Source organism: Nomascus leucogenys, chromosome 1a (assembly GCF_006542625.1).
Source record: "Nomascus leucogenys isolate Asia chromosome 1a, Asia_NLE_v1, whole genome shotgun sequence".
NCBI classification, from domain to species: domain Eukaryota; kingdom Metazoa; phylum Chordata; class Mammalia; order Primates; family Hylobatidae; genus Nomascus; species Nomascus leucogenys.
The window spans coordinates 43,094,218-43,113,622 of NC_044381.1; positions in this window are offsets into that span (position 1 = coordinate 43,094,218).

Sequence of the window (19,405 nt, forward strand, 5' to 3'; positions counted from 1 at the left end):
ACATGATGAAATCATACTCTTTTGGGTATATTTGGTTAAATAAAGTATCTTATTAATATTAATTTCACTTTTTTTTAACTTAAAGTCTCTACCAGGAAATTTTAAACTTCATATGTGACTCCCATTATATTTCTTTATTTTTTGAGACAGGGTCTTGCTCTGTCACCCAGGCTGGAGTGCAATGGTGCAATCTTAGCTCACTGCAGCCTTGACCTCCTGGGCTCCAGTGATACTCCCACCTCACCCTCCCAAGTAGCTGGAACTTCAGGCATGTGGTACCACACTCAGCTAATTTTTTTTTCTTTCTTTTTTTTTTTTTTTTGCGATGGAGTCTTGCTCAGCTGCCCAGGCTAGAGTGCAGTGGTGTGATCTTGGCTCACTGCAACCACCGTCTCCCAGGTTCAAGCGATTCTCCTGCCTCAGCCTCCCGAGTAGTTGGGATTACAGGCACCCACCATTGTGCCTGGCTAATTTTTGTATTTTAGTAGAGATATGGTTTCACCATGTTGGCCAGACTGGTCTTGAACTCCTGATTTCAGGTGATCTGCCCTGATCGGTCAATTTTTTTAATTTTTATTTTTTTAATAGAGACAGGGTCTCACTATATTGCTTCAAGTGGTCTTGAACTCCTGGGCTCAAGTGATCCTCCTGCCTCAGCTTCCCAAAGTGTTGGGATTACAGGAATGAGCCACCTTGCCTGGCCCCATCATATTTCTGTTGGACAGTGCTGCTCTCAAATCCGTGTTCTCAGAATCTGCATTTTAACAAGCTCCCTGAGTGATCTCTGTGCCATTAAAGTTTGAGAAGCACTGCTCTCCGGTAACTGCAGCCTGTGGGCCAAATCCGCCCCAACGCCTGTTTTTGTGAAGTGAATGTTACTGGAACGCAGTCACACCCTTTGTTCACACACCATCTGTGGCTCTTTGTGCTTCAGGGTTGGAGCTGAATGGCGGTGAGCTCGCAGCAGAGCCTGAGAGGCCATCTAGCCCTTATAGATAGTTTCCTCAACCCCTGGCCTAGGCCGTGTTCCTGCCAGCATCTTATGGTGTGGTCTCCAACCCTGATGTGCCTGTTCATGTCCTTGACAGGAAAGTCCCTAGGCACAAGTGCCCGTGGTAGAAAATGCTGTTGGAGGCCTGCTTCTTTCCTGGAAGTCACAGAGGAGGCCAAGGATCCACGGGATGGAAAAGATTAAAAGATGATTTAAGATCAAACGTCCCTAGTGATATTGGAAAGGCCCTTTGAGGCCACCTGACATTATCTTGCTTGTTGATGGGTGAAGCAAGACCCCAATAGGGGGTGGGTAGTGAGTCCTTTAGGTGCCGGGTAAAGGAGCCAGTGGAAACCTGGGTGAAGCCGGATGGGTGCCACCTCCAGTTGTTTTTGCAACAGGGTGTTTTCCCAGATTGTGGGTGTTGGTGGGATGGGAAGGCCCAGAAGTGAGTTGTGCAAACAACACAGAATTTTGTCCTCTCAAATTAACACTTGGTTTTAGTTGCAATATTTAATTTACTGCGCAGTTTTCAAATAATATTAAAAGAAGGCATGGGATTTGTACGTTAATCAATGGGAAGCATAGAGTTAAAAAGACAAGACAAGAAATGCTGCTCTATTTTTCTGCTACTCAAAGCGTGGTCCACAGACCAGAGGCATCAACATTGCCAGGAGACTGCTAGCAACGCAGAATTTCAGCCAGCCCCGTTGAGTCAGAGTCTGTATCTTAACAAGGTCCCCAAGTGACTTGCAAGCACAGGAGCGTCGGAAACCCATTACTTCAGTTACTTTTAGGCTTTGGTGTGTCTTGAAATCACTTGGGAGGTTTCAGAATTCTGAAGCCCAGGTCCCACTTCAGAGCTCTGTCTGGGGAGAGGCCAGGCATGGAGCCATCTGAGGGTCTCCAGATGGTTTGAACATGCAGTGGAGGGTGAGAGCCTCAGTCCGCACTGGGCTTGTTTTTGCTCTGAGTTTCACAGCCATGAGCTCCAGTGTTCCATGGTGCAGGTAGAGTCATCTAGGGGTTTGCTCCTGAGTCAGGCTGCTGAAGCCCACTGTTTGTTCCCTCTCCCTGGGAGCGTGGAGATCCAGCCCTCTCTGGATTCTCTGAACCTCTGGTGAAACTTCTGGAAGGTGTGGCAAGGATTCTGACTCCAACTTCCATGACCAGACACTTGCATGGCAGTGAAAGAGCAACAGGATTTGGTGCTTCCCCCACTGGGTGATGCAGGAATGTTCTGGATATCAAACAGGGAGTTGGCTTACTGAGACGTGATTTTCAAACCCATGAGCTGTATGCTTTCTTTAAGAAACACTTGTATAAGTTGCATTACTGTGAGGAATGGTTCTCAGCACTGTACAGATATTAGCTCATAAATAACATGATAGTCCTGTGAGGTGGCTTTACAGCTCCACCCACCGAGAAGTGGAGTCAGTGTTGGTCCCCTTGATTCTGGGCCTGCCTTAGTGGCCTGTCCACCAAAGTTACGGTGGAGTGATGCTACGTAACTTTCAAGGCCAGGTCATGAAGAGGTGACAGCTTCTTGCTGGCTCTCTGGAATACTCCTGGGCCACCATGGAAGCAGTCTGACCGCCCTGATCAAGCATGGCCACCATGCTGTGAGGAAGCCCAAACAGCCCACACGTGGAGAAGTGCTGAGGTGCTGAGGTGCTAAGTGACTGTGATGGGCAGAGCCCCTGAGATTGGCAGGCCACTTGTTCCTGCATCAGATCTGGTTCGTCCTGACCGATGGGCCTTGTTTGCCGTGGGAGGGGGCCACGGAAATTGGGGCCCCAGTGTAGCTGGTGTTATTTAAAGTCTGACTGGCTGAGGCCCCCTGAAATCAGGGTTGACCCTGGGCTCTGTGCTCTCCCAGCTGCCATTCATGCTACACTTTTTCACCCACCCTTGGCCTCAGGTAGGGTCAGAGGCCTTCAGGGTGTCCACCTTCCCTCCTCCCCAAACACCTGCTGAGCATTCCACTCAGCCACACCCCAGAGCTGCAGTAGCCTTAGGGGACTTTTCTGCCTGGGTTCCTTGTGGTCAGCCAAACACCAACTCCAACTCCTCATAGTGGGAAGGGTGGGATGGAAGCCAGGGGACGTCTGTTGGCAGGCACACAGCTCTGCAGGCATCTGCCAAACAGACCTTATCTGACAGCCACTGTTAGGCAGAATGGTTCTCCAGACTTCAAAATATGCCAAAGAGGGGACGCTGGGAGTCACCAGCACCCAAGAGAGCACCCCGGGGCCAGGGCTTCGGTTGTTGCTGAATTCCTGTCCCTTCTGCCACTGAGCCCTCCTCGACTGGGGCAACCATAGCCCCCGGAGACAGGGTGTAAGCATCTTACAGTGCATTGCAGTAGAGCGGTGACGTGAATATATAAGGGAATATCTTAGAGACAATGGCATTAGAACAAGGCTGAGCCTTCAGTTTGAGACAAGGACCGGATGCACAATGGGCCCTTTAACAACATAGGTTTGAACTGTGTGGGCCACTTATATGCAGATTTTCTTCCACCTCTGCCATCCTTGGGACAGTGAGACCAATCCCTCTTCCTCCTCCTCGAGCTACTCCACTTGAAGACAAGGATGAAGACCTCTATGATGATCCGCCTCCACTTGGGGATTAGTAAATATATTTTCTCTTTAACAATTTTCTTAATCACATTTTCTTCTTTCTAGCTTATTTTACTTTAACAATACAGTATATGACATATATAACATAGAAAATATGTGTTAATTGGCTATTTATGTTATCAGTAAGGCCCCTGGTCAACAGCAAGCTATTACTGTAAAGTTTTGGGGGGAGTCGAAATTTATATGAGGATTTTTGACTGCATTAGAGTTGGTGTTCCTAACCCCTGCATTGTTCAAGGGTCAACCGTACTTTGAGGTACTACAATTTTAGTGATTAATTTGTCTTTCTTGTTGGTGCTTTATTGTGTGTGTTGATTTGTTTTCATGAATGTGTATTGGTAAATAAAATAAGAGTTTTAAAAAAGTAAAGCCTAGGCTGGGTGTGGTGGCTTGTGCCTGTAATCCCAGCACTTTGGGAGGCCCAGCTGGGTGGATCATGAGGTCAGGAGTTCAAGACCAGCCTGGCCAAGATGGTGAAACCCTGTCTCTACTAAAAATACAAAAATTAGCTGGGTGTGGTGGTGGGCACTACTCAGGAGGCTGAGGCAGAGAATGGCTTGAACCTGGGAGGTGGCGGTTGCAGTGAGCCAAGATCACGTCACTGCACTCCAGTCTGGGTGACAGAGCGAGACTTTGTCTAAAAAAAAAAAAAGCCTGTGTTAACTGCACCCATTAGCTGTGTGCTCTTCAGCAAATAACTTAAAAGGGGCCCTCCACCTTTCCCTACTCATTCCCTCTGAAACTGCATTTGCAAAATTATGACAGTGAGAGAAATCTGACATGGTTGATTGCATCTTGCTTCTGACCTCCAAGCTGTCCTTGGTCAAGGCAGCATGGGCCAAGGTAACTTTAGGAGGAATATAGTTTACAGTTTAACTTAAAAGCAAGGGTAAAAGTAAATCCCTCCGTAAAACTAACCCCCTCCTTGCTCAGGGACCAAAAACCATCTTTCTAAGAGTAATGAAGGACCACAAGATTAGAATTGTGGGAGAGGCCTGAACTCTGCCTAAATGATGGCATAATTTCTATAATCCCTTACTGCTGAGGGGTCATGTGGCCAGAGGTCACAAGATTTGTTACTTCCCCAATTGGCTATGGATACATTGCTATTGTATAACCTATGATTGGTTTTATCTGATTTTTTGTCAGACTGACTTCACCTGGACCCTTGACTCATGACTCTGCTGGTCCTGTGGTTCCACCCAGAGGTAGACTCAGTGCACAAGGATTGTTTTCCACCCTTTATGATTTCATCCCCAACCAATCAGCAGCACCCATTCCCTAGTCCCCCGGCCCACCAAATACTTGAGTGATAACTTCATTTCTCCTGCATGGGCCAGCCTTACTTCAGTTAAATTCTTTCTCTATTGCAATGCCCTGGTCTCAGTGGATGGATTTCCTGCAGTGGGCAGGAAGAACCCATCAGGTGATTACACTTTTACCTCAGTTCCCTCCAGGACTCAGGAACTCCTCTCTGGGCCCTTGTAAAGATGAGAAATAAGACACATACAGCCTGGAGCTCAGTGTTATTTGGGCAAGGCTGTGGGTAAATGTTTGTAGGTAAAAGATGGGAATCAGATCTACCCAGACAGCTCTTCATGCATGCACGTTGGGGAGACAGAAAACTCACCATCCAGGGAAGGCTTTCACCCATGTGATGGCTTATTTTATGAGTCAATTTGAGTGGACCATAAGGTGCTCAAATTAAACATTATTTGGGTGTGTCTGTGACGGTTTTCTGATGGGATTAGCATTTGAACCAGCAGACTGAGTGAAGCGGATGCCCTTCTCGATGTAAGTGGGCCTCATCCAACCCCTTGAGGGTCTGCACAAAACAAAAGGCAGAGAACAGAGGAATTTGCTCTCTTTCCCCCTTACCTCCATGCTTCAGCTGGGACATCTCATTTCTTCTGCTTCTGCCCTGGGATTGGGATTTACATCATCTGTTCCCCTGGTTCTTAGGCTGTTGGAATGGGAGTGAATTATAACACCAGCTTTCTTGGGTCTCCAGTTTGGCGGATCTCAGGACTTGTCAGCCTCCATAATTGTGTGAGCCAATTCCTCAGATAAATTTCTTCCTGTGTACATACCCTATTGGCTTTGTCTCTGGAGAAGCCTGTCTAATTCACATGTGGTGGGCAGGGATGGTTAGCTGGCTGAGCTCCTCCCTTTCCTCACTCCATGTTGTCCTGTGCTCTCCCTGGGCCATTGGGGTGACAGAGGGGAGGAAGGGAGGGAGGAGATGCAGTGGAGAGGATGGAGGAGGCTTGCTGAGGAGAGCAAGGGGCAGCAAAGGGCAGCAAAAGGCAGCTGAGCTGTGTGGGAGGCAGGGAGTGGGAAAGCAAGATGGCAGTGGGAGGTTGAGGGATGTGGTGGGAGCTCAGTCCCCTTGTGTGGTTGGAGACTTGCAGAGCTGGCTTGATTATCCTCAAGTCCCCTTTGGTCCCTGGGCAGCAACACCCACGAAAAAGTGCTGATTTCCCCAGACCATGGTGCAGCTACCACCCACTGAACCAGGGTTGAAGCTTTTGTACTCAACAGAGAGTGGAAACTTCTAGAATAGGGAACAGCTTGGTGAGCAGGTAAATATGGACAGGCAACATTTCCGAGAATGGGTGTGCAGGTGGTGGGTGTGGCGGGGGGGGCGGGCACTATTTTTTTTTCCCCAAAAGAACTAACTCATTCCTTAACTCATTCCTTAGAGACAACTTCATGAAAACAGAAACAATGATGCTCCCAGAATCACAATCATATGTTGGATTTACTCACTTGAAGCTTCTCTCCAGATGTGGTTAAGGAAATGTGACAAATAGACCTTGTTCTGATTTTTACTTTCTCTAAAGAACTAATATAGCTGATGGATTTATGATGAGAAAGCCATTAACACCATGAGCTGGATTCATAGTGCTCCTTGTCTCTCAAAAAGTTGAGATACTTTGAAATAATAGGTATGTTTCTTTAAGAACACATTCTAGAAATTCAAGGCAAGAAGACCCTGCATCTGAAAGAACACACAAGTGGACATTCTGTGTTCAGAGGGGAGAAGTTCCTGCCCTGGGGGACTATTTGGGTACTCAGTGTTCGTAATGATAAGACTCATTTAAAAGGCAAAAACCCACAAACTAAAATGCGGTCAAACTGTTGCAGAGAGTAGGGGTGACGTACAAGGTGAAGGAAACAGAAGTTGTGTGGTTTAATAGCTGGTTTCATGATGAGTTATGGTATTTCTTCAGAAAAACTCTGCAAGCAGTTACATGGTGCTATTAGACAGCTTTGGGAACTAATTTCAGTCATGGTTTTGTAACTCATCTTCAGTGGTGCTTGTTTTTTTGTTTGTTTGTTTTTGGTTTGTCTTCACAGTCACAGCCCAATACTTTTGTTTGGAGGTGGGGAGGGAGTGGGTTCTAATTATCTACTGCTGTGTAATAAACCATCCAAAATGTAGCAGCATAGAGCTACCATTTTATTATTCCAGTTCTTCAGATTGCCCGGGGTCAGCAGGATGGTTCTTCTGCTGACCTCCCTTGGGGTCTCTCCTGTTGGCAATGAATGGTAATAGGGCTGATTCACCTGGCCCTGGGACTAGGAAATGGAACATGGACAGCTGAGCCTCTCTCTTTCTCCTTGTGGCCTCAGGACTTCTCCATGCAGTCTCTCCAGCAGGTCGATGGTCTTTTAAAATCAGGGGCCAGCAAACTTTTCTGTACAAGACCAAACATTTTAGACTCTTTGACCATATAGTCTATGTCACAAGTACTCAACTCTACCATTGTAATGCAAAGGTAGCCATAAATGCCCATAAACAGATGGACATTGCTCTGCTACAATAAAGCTTTATTTACAAAAATAGACAGTGGGCTGGATTTGGCCCATGGGCCATAGTTTGCCAACCCCTGTCTTACAGGGTGGTTCAGGACTTCCAAGAGCACAAGAACAAACATTGCCAACCTCTACAAGTTAGGCCCAGAACAGGCACAGAGTCACCTGCTACACTGTTGACTAAAGTGGGTCTTAGGCTTAGTCCAGACACAATGTTGGAAAGCAGGGAAGAAAGAATGTTTCTTCTGCCCTTTTAGGTTTAGTGACTGTGGCCTGCAAATTAAACTAACAAAGGACAGATTAACAGGAGAAAAAGTATACAAATTGTATTTGATGTTAATATCTTAATTTTTGAGCTGGGCATGGTGGCTCATACCTGTAATCCCAGCACTTTGGAAGGCTGAGGCAGGCAGATCACTTGAGGCCAGTAGTTTGAGATCAACCTGGCTAACATGGCGAAACCCCGTCTCTACTAAAAATACAAAATTAGCTGGGCATGGTGGTGCACACCTGTAATCCCAGCTACTCAGCAGGCTGAGGCAGGAGAATCGCTTGAAGCCCTGAGGCAGGAGAATCACTTGAAGCCAGGAGGCGAAAGGTTGCAGTGAGCTGAGATCGCGCCCACTGCACTCCAAGCCTGGGCAAAAGAGAGAGTCGGCCAGGTGTGGTGGCTCATGCCTGTAATCCCAGCAGTTTGGGAGGCCAAGGTGGGCAGATGACCTGAGGTCAGGAGTTCTAGACCAGCCTGACCAACATGGAGAAACCTCATCTGTACTTAAATAATAATAATAATAATAATAGTAATACAAAATTAGCCGGGCGTGGTGGCACATGCCTGTAATCTCAACTACTTGGAAGGCTGAGGCAGGAGAATCACTTGAACCCAGGAGGCGGAGGTTGCACTAAGCCAAGATTGCACCACTGAACTCCAGCCTGGGCAATAGAGGGAGATTCCGTCTCAAAGAGTGAGAGTCTGTCTCAAAAACATTTTTTAAAAAATGTTTACATGTAAACAAGTATCTTACAGAAAGTGAAAACCCAAAGAAAGAGTTATTACTGAGAACTCATATACCATTTTAACAAAGACTATAAATTTGTGGCAAAATGACAAGGCAAAGACAAAGGATTTGAAATTCTAGTGGTGATAAACTGTGGAATGTCAAATATGCGGGAGAAAACTAATGGAAGATAAGGTTTATTTAGTAAGTTTGTTCATGCAGATTGAAGCCAGTACCATGTCAGGGGATAAGCATTGTCTCCTCTTCCTGGCAGAGGGGGACCCCTTCACAAAGGGAAATTTATGCCCTACTTTACACAGGTGGGAGAGAATAGAGAGATTTTCCTGCTTCTGCTGTTTCTCATTTGCCTTCAGCTCAAAATAATCCTTATGCCAAAGTGGTATATTTTGGGGTAGCATGCTCTGACTCCCTTCAGGGATTACTGCAGAAGGGCAGTTACAAGGATTTGGGGTTCTTGGGGCCATCTTTGGAGACACCTGCCACGGGAGTGAGAGATGTAATGTCACTCTTTGGTGTCTGATTTTAAGGAAACATTAGTGTATGCAAACTTTGTGTTTAAACCAAAGAGCAGAATTATCATTTGAAATGAAAATTTTATAGCTACTGAAGTAAAAATAGGTGAGTTTTGTTATTTTCCGTTGAGTGCTACTCCACCAAGGTCAACAAAAGGACTGAAGTGCAAGGATTTTGTGGTGAGTATGCTTGTCTCCTTTGCCTGCTTCCCCTCATTCATTATTTTGTTATCTGGATACAAGAAACATAAATGCTACATGACAATTACTCTCAGAAGCAATGGTCTTTCGGACATCATGTTTTGCTGGGATCAGATGGGGACCTTATTTTCTGTGTGTTCTGGTTCCCCTCTCTGTTCTCCAGGTATTCTGATCCACTTCTCTGGTACAGGGGTGTCCCTAGGGGCAGCTTTTAAAGGGCTGAGTGGCTTCAGGCACAGGCAGGGGCCCTCCTGCTGGGGTGATCCCCTGGTGAGACAGAGCCCCTTTACTCTGGTCTGCACAGTTTTACAAGCCTCCACTTCCCAAACTCAGATTCTCCCACCTTAGTTCCAGCCACGAACCTGACTGTTTCTAGAATACACTGGATCATGTTACTGCCTTTTGGGAAAACCCCCGACTGCTCCTCCTGATCTTCCTGACTGCCTGCAGTGGAAGCATCATCTATATTCCAGCTTCACCATCTTCCTGCCCACCCAGCACACACTGCCCAAGACCCTACCCTATAATCCCCCTGGATTCTTCAGTCTTCCCAAAGGAGTCCTGAACCTTCCTATCTTCTCATGTTTACTTAAAGCCTGAAATGCTTCCCCCATTTGAAGATGATTCTCCAAATCTCAACCTAAGTGCCCCTTTCTCCAGGAAGCCCTCCTTAGTTTCTTTTTAGTTGGATCAATTGTTCCTTCCTGAATGAACCCGAGAAGGGGAGAGAGAGAGGGAGAGAGAGAAAGCAGATTTTTACTATTTTACTGAAACATATCCTAGAAGCCCCATAAATACTTTCACATGTAAACTTAGAACACATTTACCTTTGCAGAGTGCAGAGTGCAAGAAAGTTTAACTGAAAACTGTGATAGTTTCTGCTTCTTAATGATTCATCTCTTGCATGGTGAGCAATTCTGCACCTGGTAGAAGAGTTGCTGAAGTATGTTCCCCAGTTGCTTGTTCTCATTTCCACATAATGTGTGTGTGTGCGTGTGTGTGTGTGTGCATGTGTGTGTGTGTGTGTGTGATGCATTAACAAGTTAGCCAGTATATAAGTTTACATGCTGCTCTTCAATTTCTCCAAAACTTTCTTATGGATCATTTAAAAGCTCAATGATGTCCCTTCAATAGCTCAGCTGATAGAGCAGAGGACTGTAGCTAATTCCTCATAAAATCTCAATGAGATTAAAAACAAGCAAGCAAGCAAGCAAGCAAGCAAACAAACAAACAAACAAACAGCCCAGAAAGGCAGATGCAAAGCAGCAGCTAAGCCTTCCCTGTGGCTATGTGAATGGATGCTCAGGAGGGCCCTTTGCCTGGGGTTAGGGAGTACACAGGCTTCTTTTGTTAGTTTTTGTTTTTTCTCTAGTGACGTTGGCAAAGCTGCCTCCTCTCCCAGTCTTGAGCTGGTGCCTGGGCCTAGGTGGGTGCTACAGAGGTGTAAAAGGAAGTCGGGGCTCTTGTGGACAGGGGGACCACCCACCCCAGGATTTGGAGTTAGGACAGGCTCTCCAGGTGAATTTGGGTGGCCTCATGGCAGCAAAGTGCTATGAGCTCAGGCACACTTGAAGGGCACTGGTGCAGGTGAAACAGAACAACCTGAGGATCTCAGCAGGAGGGACAACACGAAGCTGTCCCTGCACTTAGGGGCACAGCCTGCATGCAGGTCACTGTTCCTACACGACTGTTGCCCCTGTGTGCCACATCCAACTATTTACCAGATGTCATCATTGCTACTGCCTTGATAGCAACCACCTCTCCTGTCCAGCCCCAACCCCACCCCAGCTTGGGCCAACATCATGTCTTAAGAGATGCCAGTGGTGGCCACACTAATGTCTGTCCTCCAGCCTCTTTTCCCCCCAACGCACTGCGGAATGCTGAGCGGTTCAGAGTGTGCTGCCCCAAAATATGCCACTCTGGCATAGCATTATTTTGAGCTGAAAGCAATGTAAAACAACAACACAGGACAAACCCTCTTTCCTCCTTTTCTCTACCAAGAATAGCAGGGAGATTCTTTTTTTTTTTTTTTTTTGAGGCTGAATCTTGCTGTCACCCAGACTGGAGTGCAGTGGCGCGATCTTGGCTCACTGCAGGCTCCGCCCCCTGGGGAGCAGGGAGATTCTTAATCATGGGAGACAACTCTAGACTCATCAGGCTGGGATGACACCAAAGGAATCTATATCACAAATCTTTTAAACTAGCCCTTATCATCCCCTAGCTTCCCCCTATGTTTGTCTTCCTACAATTTGCTGTCCTTAGAAGCTCAAAGTCCTTTTCTTGGTCTTATCACTTCTCTACAAATTTATTGTTCTTTGTTAAGATGCTATATAATGCTGAGTTGTAACCACCCATTTGAGTTACTCATGGCTAAGTGATCCCACATGTGAGCAAAATGCACATTAACAAACTATTTTCCCTTGTTAATCCAAGGGCTCCAGCCAATGAAACTAAGATGAGTAGGAAATAAATCTTTTTTTTCCTGCTCTAACCAAATGTGACTCTGATCAGGATTGTAAGTGGGTGCTAGAACCATTTGCTCAAGTGATGCAGAACTGACGGTCACTTGGTGCCAAAGAATCACACCCTCAGTATCGTCACTTGCAAAGGGGGTGTTCCTTTATGGTGCATAGATCTTGGGGTCCTCATATTGTCCACATGATCAAGTTAGCATCATAAGAATGGGGCAGCCTACATTCTGTGCCCCCTGAAGTGAAGAGACACAGAGGCTATAGCATCATCTATGAAGTGGTCTGGACAAAAATGCTTAATCTGAATTGCATGAAGACTCCAGAGTTCCTTTCAGTTTACAAGCAATACAGGGGCTAAAGAAAATAACCAAAGGGCACCGCAAGAAACAGTCCAAATCCAGAATATGGGGCATTCTTAAGACAACCAACCCAAACTTTTCAGAAAGCCAGTATCATGGGGAAAAAAGCTTGGTTCTAAACTACAAGGGACTCAAGAGACCTGATATCCACATGTAATGGGTGAACATAGATGGCATCCTGCAAACACACACACCTCCCAACTCTAAAGGACATTCTGAGAACAACTGGGGAGACTTGGACATGGACTGGGCATTGAATGTTAGTAGGGAATTATCGTCAGTTTCTTTAGTTGTAATAGGCTGTGTGGGAGAGGGCCCTTCAGCAATGCATGCTGAGTGTGTAGGAGTAAATTTTAATGATGCCTGCTCCTTACTTCAAGTGATTCAGTAAACAAACAAACACAAATGCTTGCAGAAACAAATGCAGCACAATTAAAGAGTTGTAGAATCTAGGTTGGAGTGTCTTTGGGTATTGATTGTATTATTTTTCCAACTTTTTTCTGTATATTTGGAGTTTTATAATGACAAAATGATAGGGAAAAAATAAAATGCAAAACTAAGCCTGCTACTCCTAGGACTGAAAACCTTCAAAAGCCTCGGGGTAAGTCCGGAGTCTCAGCCTGCCTGGCTGGCCCTGCTGCCCGGCTCTCCCTGGCCCCTTCCTGCCTTTCATGGCTCACCATGGCCACCTCTGCCTGGGGCCGTGGGTGTGGTGGGTGCTTCACCTCTCCCGGACTTTTGCCTTCACCATTTCTCTGCTTGGAAGACCAGCCTGCATTCACATTTCAGCCCTGAATGAGGAGCCCCTTGTATATACTCCCACAGCTCGTACTCATCACAACCCATTAGGCATTTCATTCAGTAGACTGCAAACTGTTGAGGGGAAAATATTGTGTCCCCAGTGCCTAATACATGCTTGGTGTATAGTAGGTGTCAATGCATGTACCTCAAGAGTGGGCCACTTTTGTGCACTTTGCTGTAGTGTGGAAAAATATGGAACTCAAAGTCTGTATTTCTGGACACTGTAAAGAGTTGAGCAGGCCATGCCATCAGTCGGATGCTGCCAAAGTTTCTGGAGATGGGATAGCTGAGCAACTGGCATCCTCTGGAAGTTATTTAGGCTCCTGGTCTTCCTTTAGACAGAACAAATTTTAGACAAGAACAAGGTTTTAGACGGAACCTTTAAACAAGGTTTAGACAGAACAAGTCTGAATGGGGAAGGATGACTGAATACTTTCAGATGCCTCTGACCCATCTGAGATTGAGGGTGGGGCCTGTGTCGTCCAGGCTTAGTGCAACTGTGGGATATTACTTGTATGGCTGAGTAGAAGACAGTTGCAGACAAGTTTTTTTTTTTTGAGATAGAGTCTCACTCTGTTGCCCAGGCTGGAGTGGTATGATCTTGGCTCACTGCAACCTCCACCTCCCGGGTTCAAGCAATTCTCCTGCCTCAGCCTCCAGAGTAGCTGGGACTACAGGAGCATGCCAACACACCTGGCTAATATTTTTGAATTTTTAGTGGAGACAGGGTTTCACCATGTTGACCAGGCTGGTCTTGAACTCCTGACCTCAAGTGATCCGCCATCTTTGGCCTCCCAAAGTGCTGGGATTACAGGGATCAGCCACTGCACCTGGCTGCAGACAATTTTTATTTGGCATGCTGGATGGATGGACGGACGGACAGATGGATGGATGGATGGATGGATGGATATAGGTATAGACATGCTGCTGAGTATATGAATGCTGGATATTTTGCTTCCTATAAAATGAAATAATGTCTTACTCACTAATTTATGTCCCAGCCCTCCAAATGCCTGAAAATTAACTCTGAGTTCCTTTGCCAGAAATAGCCACCCTGTGATGGATTCAGGGTTCAGGCATAACGGGGTGAGTCTCATCTTGAGGCAAGCTCACAAACGAAGTTTTCCAGAGAAAATTATTTTGCTCAGATACCATTTCATCATGACATAGGCTTGGGCATCTCCCAAGAATTTAGGGTTTATGTGGCTCAAGAATGAAGTCATTGTATTTGGGGCTGTGTTTACTGTTGCTTTTTGTTCAGAATCCTTTGTTCTGAGGTGTGAATGGTCAGACTTGTAGGGATAATGAAGTTGGAGATTCTTGGATATCTTAGATAACCATCTGAGGCTTAGTGAATATACGTGCACTGAGAGATATCTGATGGAAAGCATCCAGCCATCAGCCCAGGAATAACAATGTAAGAAGCACTGATTCCACAGTCTCCCTAGTTGTAGTAGATGGAGCTATAAGACAGGCAACTAACTATGGGCCAGACAAGTCTTCATCTGGGGTCCCTCGACTGGCATGACTTTGACCCATCTCAGAATAATGACAAGAGTAGGGATAGAAAGGAAACTGAGGAGTCAGGAGCTTAAATCTTTCTCCTTGTTACTGTGGACAGCAACAAGGAGAGACAGAGGGAGGCTCCCAGCAGGTGGCAGGGACTTCAAAGGAGCAATGGGGAGGGGGGTTAGGTAGGAAGAAGGAGAAATACTTTGGAAGGTGTGATGGTTAGACTGTAGTAACCCGCCATTTAATCAAACATGAATCTAGGTATTTTGTAGATGATAGATATGGCTAACCTCTATAATCGGTTGAGTTTAAGTAAAGGAGCTTGCCTGCAATAATATGGGTAGGCCTCATCTAGTCTGGGGAATGGCCTTAAAAGCCAAAATCTGAGGTTTCCTGAAGAAGGAGAAATTCTGTCTCAAGACACCAGAATCAACTCCTGCCTGAGTCTCCAACCTGCTGGCCTGTGATGAAGATCAGAATATGCCATGCCAAAATATGACATTTGGCATAGGAATTATTTTTAGCTGAATGCAGCTAAGAAAAAGCAGACACAGAAAGAGCTCTCTGCCTTCCTCCTTTCTGCCTAAAAGCAGGGGATAAATTTCCCTTGTGAAAGTGCCCTACGCTGACCTCCTGTCTTCAGTCCCCTACCAGAAAGAGGAGAACAACCCTTATCAGCAGAGATGGGGATGGCACTGACATGAGGCAGCATAAGCAAACCTTGCAAAATCATCCTTATGCACCATTAGTTTCCCGCATATATTTTCTTTATCTTTTTTTTTTTTTTTTTTGAGACTGAGTCTCGCTCTGTCGCCCAGGCTGGAGTGCAATGGCATGATCTGGGCTCACTGCAACCTCCGCCTCCCAGGTTCAAGTGATTCTCCTGCCTCAGCCTCATGAGTAGCTGGGACTACAGGCGCATGCCATCAAGCCTGGCTAATTTTTGTATTTTTAGTAGAGACAGGGTTTCACCATATTGGTCAGGCTGATCTCAAACTCCTGACCTCGTGATGCACCCGCCTTGGCCTCCCAAAGTGCTGGGATTACAGGTGTGAGCCACTGCGCCTGGCCGGTTCCCCCATATATTTATCTTCCCATAATCTACTGCCCCTCAAAGCCCCAAACACCTTTTCCTTTAGCTAGTCACTTCACAATTTATCATATTTTGTTTAAATGGTATATAAACCCCTGAAACAAACCACTTCTTTGGGGTTTCACTTCTTTTCTGTGGAGCCCTCCCATGCAGATAACATTGAAAATAAAATTTGTGTGTCTTTTCTCCTGGTAGTCTGTCTTTCTGTCTTTTGTCAGTTTAATTCACAGGCTGTCAGCACAGACCCTAAGTGTGTAGAGGAAAAGTTTTTTATTGCTCTCCTATACCTACCCTACAGATTTTATACTTGCCAGCTCTCACAATCATGTGAGCCAATTCCATGAAGTATTTTAATATGTATCTAGGATATATTCATGTGTGTGTGCACGTGTGTGTCTCAAAGTATTTTCTCAGCATCTTTCAAGACAGCTTTGCTAGGCATCTGGTCAGAGGCTGGAAAAGTGACCGTAACAGGGCATTGAATTGTTCAAGAAGAGCATTGCATGTTTTTTCTCATTTGCATTTTAAACCTGTCAGCATGTGCCCTTCTAATAAACATCTTGAAACTATCCGTCCATGTCCTCTGTGTGTGTGTGTGTGTGTTTTCATGTGTGTTTCCATCTGTGTCTGAGTAGACATGCAAGATGTTACACAGTAACTGCTCAATGAAATGCTTGCAAGTTTTCTGATCTATCTAGGCAACATTGCTGAGGAAGTCATCCTACTGTCTATAAGCTCTTTTATTTATTTATTTATTTATTTACTTTTTTGAGACTGAGTCTCACTCTGTCGTCCAGGCGGGAGTGCAGTGGTCTCGGCTCACTGCAACCTCCACCTCCTGGATTGAAGCCATTCTCCTGCCTCAGCCTCCCAAGTAGCTGGAATTATAGGTGCCCGCCACCATGCCTGGGTAATTTTTGTATTTTTAGAGTAATATTTTGTATTTGTACAGATGGGGTTTCACCACGTTGGCCAGGCTGGTCTTGAGCACCTGATCTCAAGTGATCCACCCGCCTTAGCCTCTCAAAATGCTGGGATTCCAGGTGTGAGCCACTATACCCAGCCTATAAACTCTTATTCATTATTATTATTATTATTGTTATTATTTTTGCAGGGAAATGTGACATTTAAAAATATTTATTTTCTTGCTTTCTTGTTACATACAGAACAACTCATGCAAAGAAAACCTAGTTGAATAAATTGCTTTTGTTTAGTAGCTGGTGAAAAAGAGCTTCTTCAATTTCTGAAAAGTATTGGGTAAATGAAATTAACTAGGTGCCATAGGAATCTTATTCATTTATTTATTTTTTGAGATGGAGTCTTGCTGTGTTGCCCAGGCTGGAGTGCAGTGGTGCGATCTCGGCTTGCTGCAACCTCCACCTCTTGGGTTCAAATGATTCTCCTGCCTCAGCCTCCCGAGTAGCTGGGATCACAGGAATGCACCACCATGCCCAGCTAACTTTTTTTTTTTTTGTATTTTTAGTAGGAACAGGATTTCAATATGTTGTCCAGGCTGGTCTCAAACTCCTGATCTCAGGTGATTCACCTGCCTCGGCTTCCCAGAGTGCTGGGATTACAGGCATGAGCCACGGTGCCCAGCTATGAATCTTTTCTTTTGGGGAAAAGTTATTCATTAAATTCCCTAATAGTCTGACACAAATGAAGCTCTGAGCATTGTAGAGGAGTGTTGCAAAAGCAAATGCCATATATTACACACTGCAGAAAGCAAAATTAGGGCAGACCTTGGGAGCTATGAATGTAGCACGTTTTTATAACTTAAAAAATATAGATAACCACTGTTCATTAAAAAATTAAAACTCTAGAAAAATCCAGAAATAAAAATAGAAATCAATCATCAATATGATCAACATATTGATGTTTTTTCTTTCTACCCCCAGGTGATTTTTCCAGTGCTTGATAATTTTAAAGTAAAAACTATGTAAATATGTAGGAAAAAAACAACTCCTTGAAAAAAAATATCTGGCACCTGCTAACAATCAAGAGCAACAGAGTGCTCCAGCTGGAGGGCCTGGGGGGCAAGGGTCACAAGTAGTATGCGCACACACACACACATGGACACACACACACACATGCACACACACACACACACATGCACACACACATGCGTGTATGACATGGACAGACAGTTTCAAGATGTTTATTAGAAGGGCACATGATGACAGGTTTAAAAGGCAAATGAGTAAATGCTAGCCTTAAAAGCAAGTGCAGAACTTCATGTCTACAATGGGACCATTCACCAGTACTGTTTAAGCAAACACATGATTCACTTACCCAGGATTGACTCAGGAATAAAAATTAATTATCCCAAAGTGAGTAGGCATCCAAAATGGCTTTTGGAGCCACTGAGTCATTGTCACTAAAAGCCCATGTTCTGCCCTTTACCATACTGAGAACATGGCAGTAAGGGACAGAGACAAAGATGGCAAAAAGAAAAAAAAGGAAACCTCTCAAGGATGAATAACAAAGGGTGGTGCAGGGGCGAGAAGACCCCATCAAGGGCCTGAGCACCTCTTCACAAAAAGAGAAAGGAAGGGGAGGCAGGAGGGAGAGATTCAGTTGGGAGTATCCTCTCTAAGAATGTAGAAACGGTTGGGCGCAGTGGCTCACACCTGTAATCCCAGCACTTTGGGAGGCCGAAGCAGGCAGATCATCTGATGTCAGGAGTTTGAGACTAGCCTGACCAACATGGAAAAATCCTATCTCTACTAAAAATCCAAATTTGCCAGGCATGGTGGCGCATACCTGTAATCCCAGCTACTCGGGAGGCTGAGGCACGAGAATCGCTTGAACCCAGGAGACAGAGGTTGTGGTGAGCCAAGATTGCACCACTGCACTCCAGCCTGGGTGACAAGAGCGAAACTCTGTCTCAAAGAAAAGAAAAAAAGCGTAGAAACTATGTGAAACATTTTGAAGAATTTGTATCTCAAAATTTTATTTGTTTTCTTCTATTATGTGTCTTATTCTACACAACTTTATTGAGATATAGCTAACATACCATGCAATTTACTTGCTTAAAGTGTACAATTCATTGTTTTTTTTAGTATATTTACAAGCTTGTGCAACCATTACTGCAATCTAATCTTAGATTTTTGTCCCTTCAAAAACAAACTTCGTATCTGTTGCATCAGCATTTTCCATCCCACCCCAAGCCCTTTGCAACTGCTAGTGTGGTTTTTGGTTTTATAGATTTGCCTGTTCTGGACAGTTCATATAAATAAACCATACAGCGTGTGCCCTTCGGGTCTGACTTTTTCATTTAGCATATGTTTTCAAGGTATATTCATGTTTAGCATGTGACAATATTTCATTTCATTTCATTATCAAGTAATGCCCGTTGAATGGATATATCACATCTTAAAAATCTGTCAGTTAATGGAGATTTGAATTGTTCCTACTTTTTGGCTATTATGAATAACACTGCCATGGACATTTGCTTATAAGTTTCTGTGTGGACATATATTTTCTTTTCTCTTGAGTAGATGCCTAGGAGTAAAATTTCTAGGTCATATAGCAACTCTACATTTAACATTTGAAGGAACTGCCAAATTGTTTTCCAATATATCTGCACCATTTTACATTCCTCCAAGCAATATATGAAGATTCCAACTTCTCCACGTCCTTGCCAACACTTGTTATTTTTGTTACAGCCATCCCAGTGGGTGTGAAGTGGTATTTCATTGTGTTTTTGAATTGCATTTCCCCAATGTCTAATGATGTTAAACATCTTTTCATGAGCATATTGGATGTTTATATACCTTCTTTGGACAAAAACCGACCAAATCCTTTGCTCATTTTTAAATTGGATTTTTTGTTTATTGTTGAGTTATAGGTTTTTTTTACATACATTCTAGATACACATCATATGTGTTTCTCAAATACAGGATTATGTCCCATTCTGTGGGTTGTGGGTTGTCTTTTTATTTCCTTGTTGGTATTGCTTGCAGCACAAAAGTTGTTAATAGAT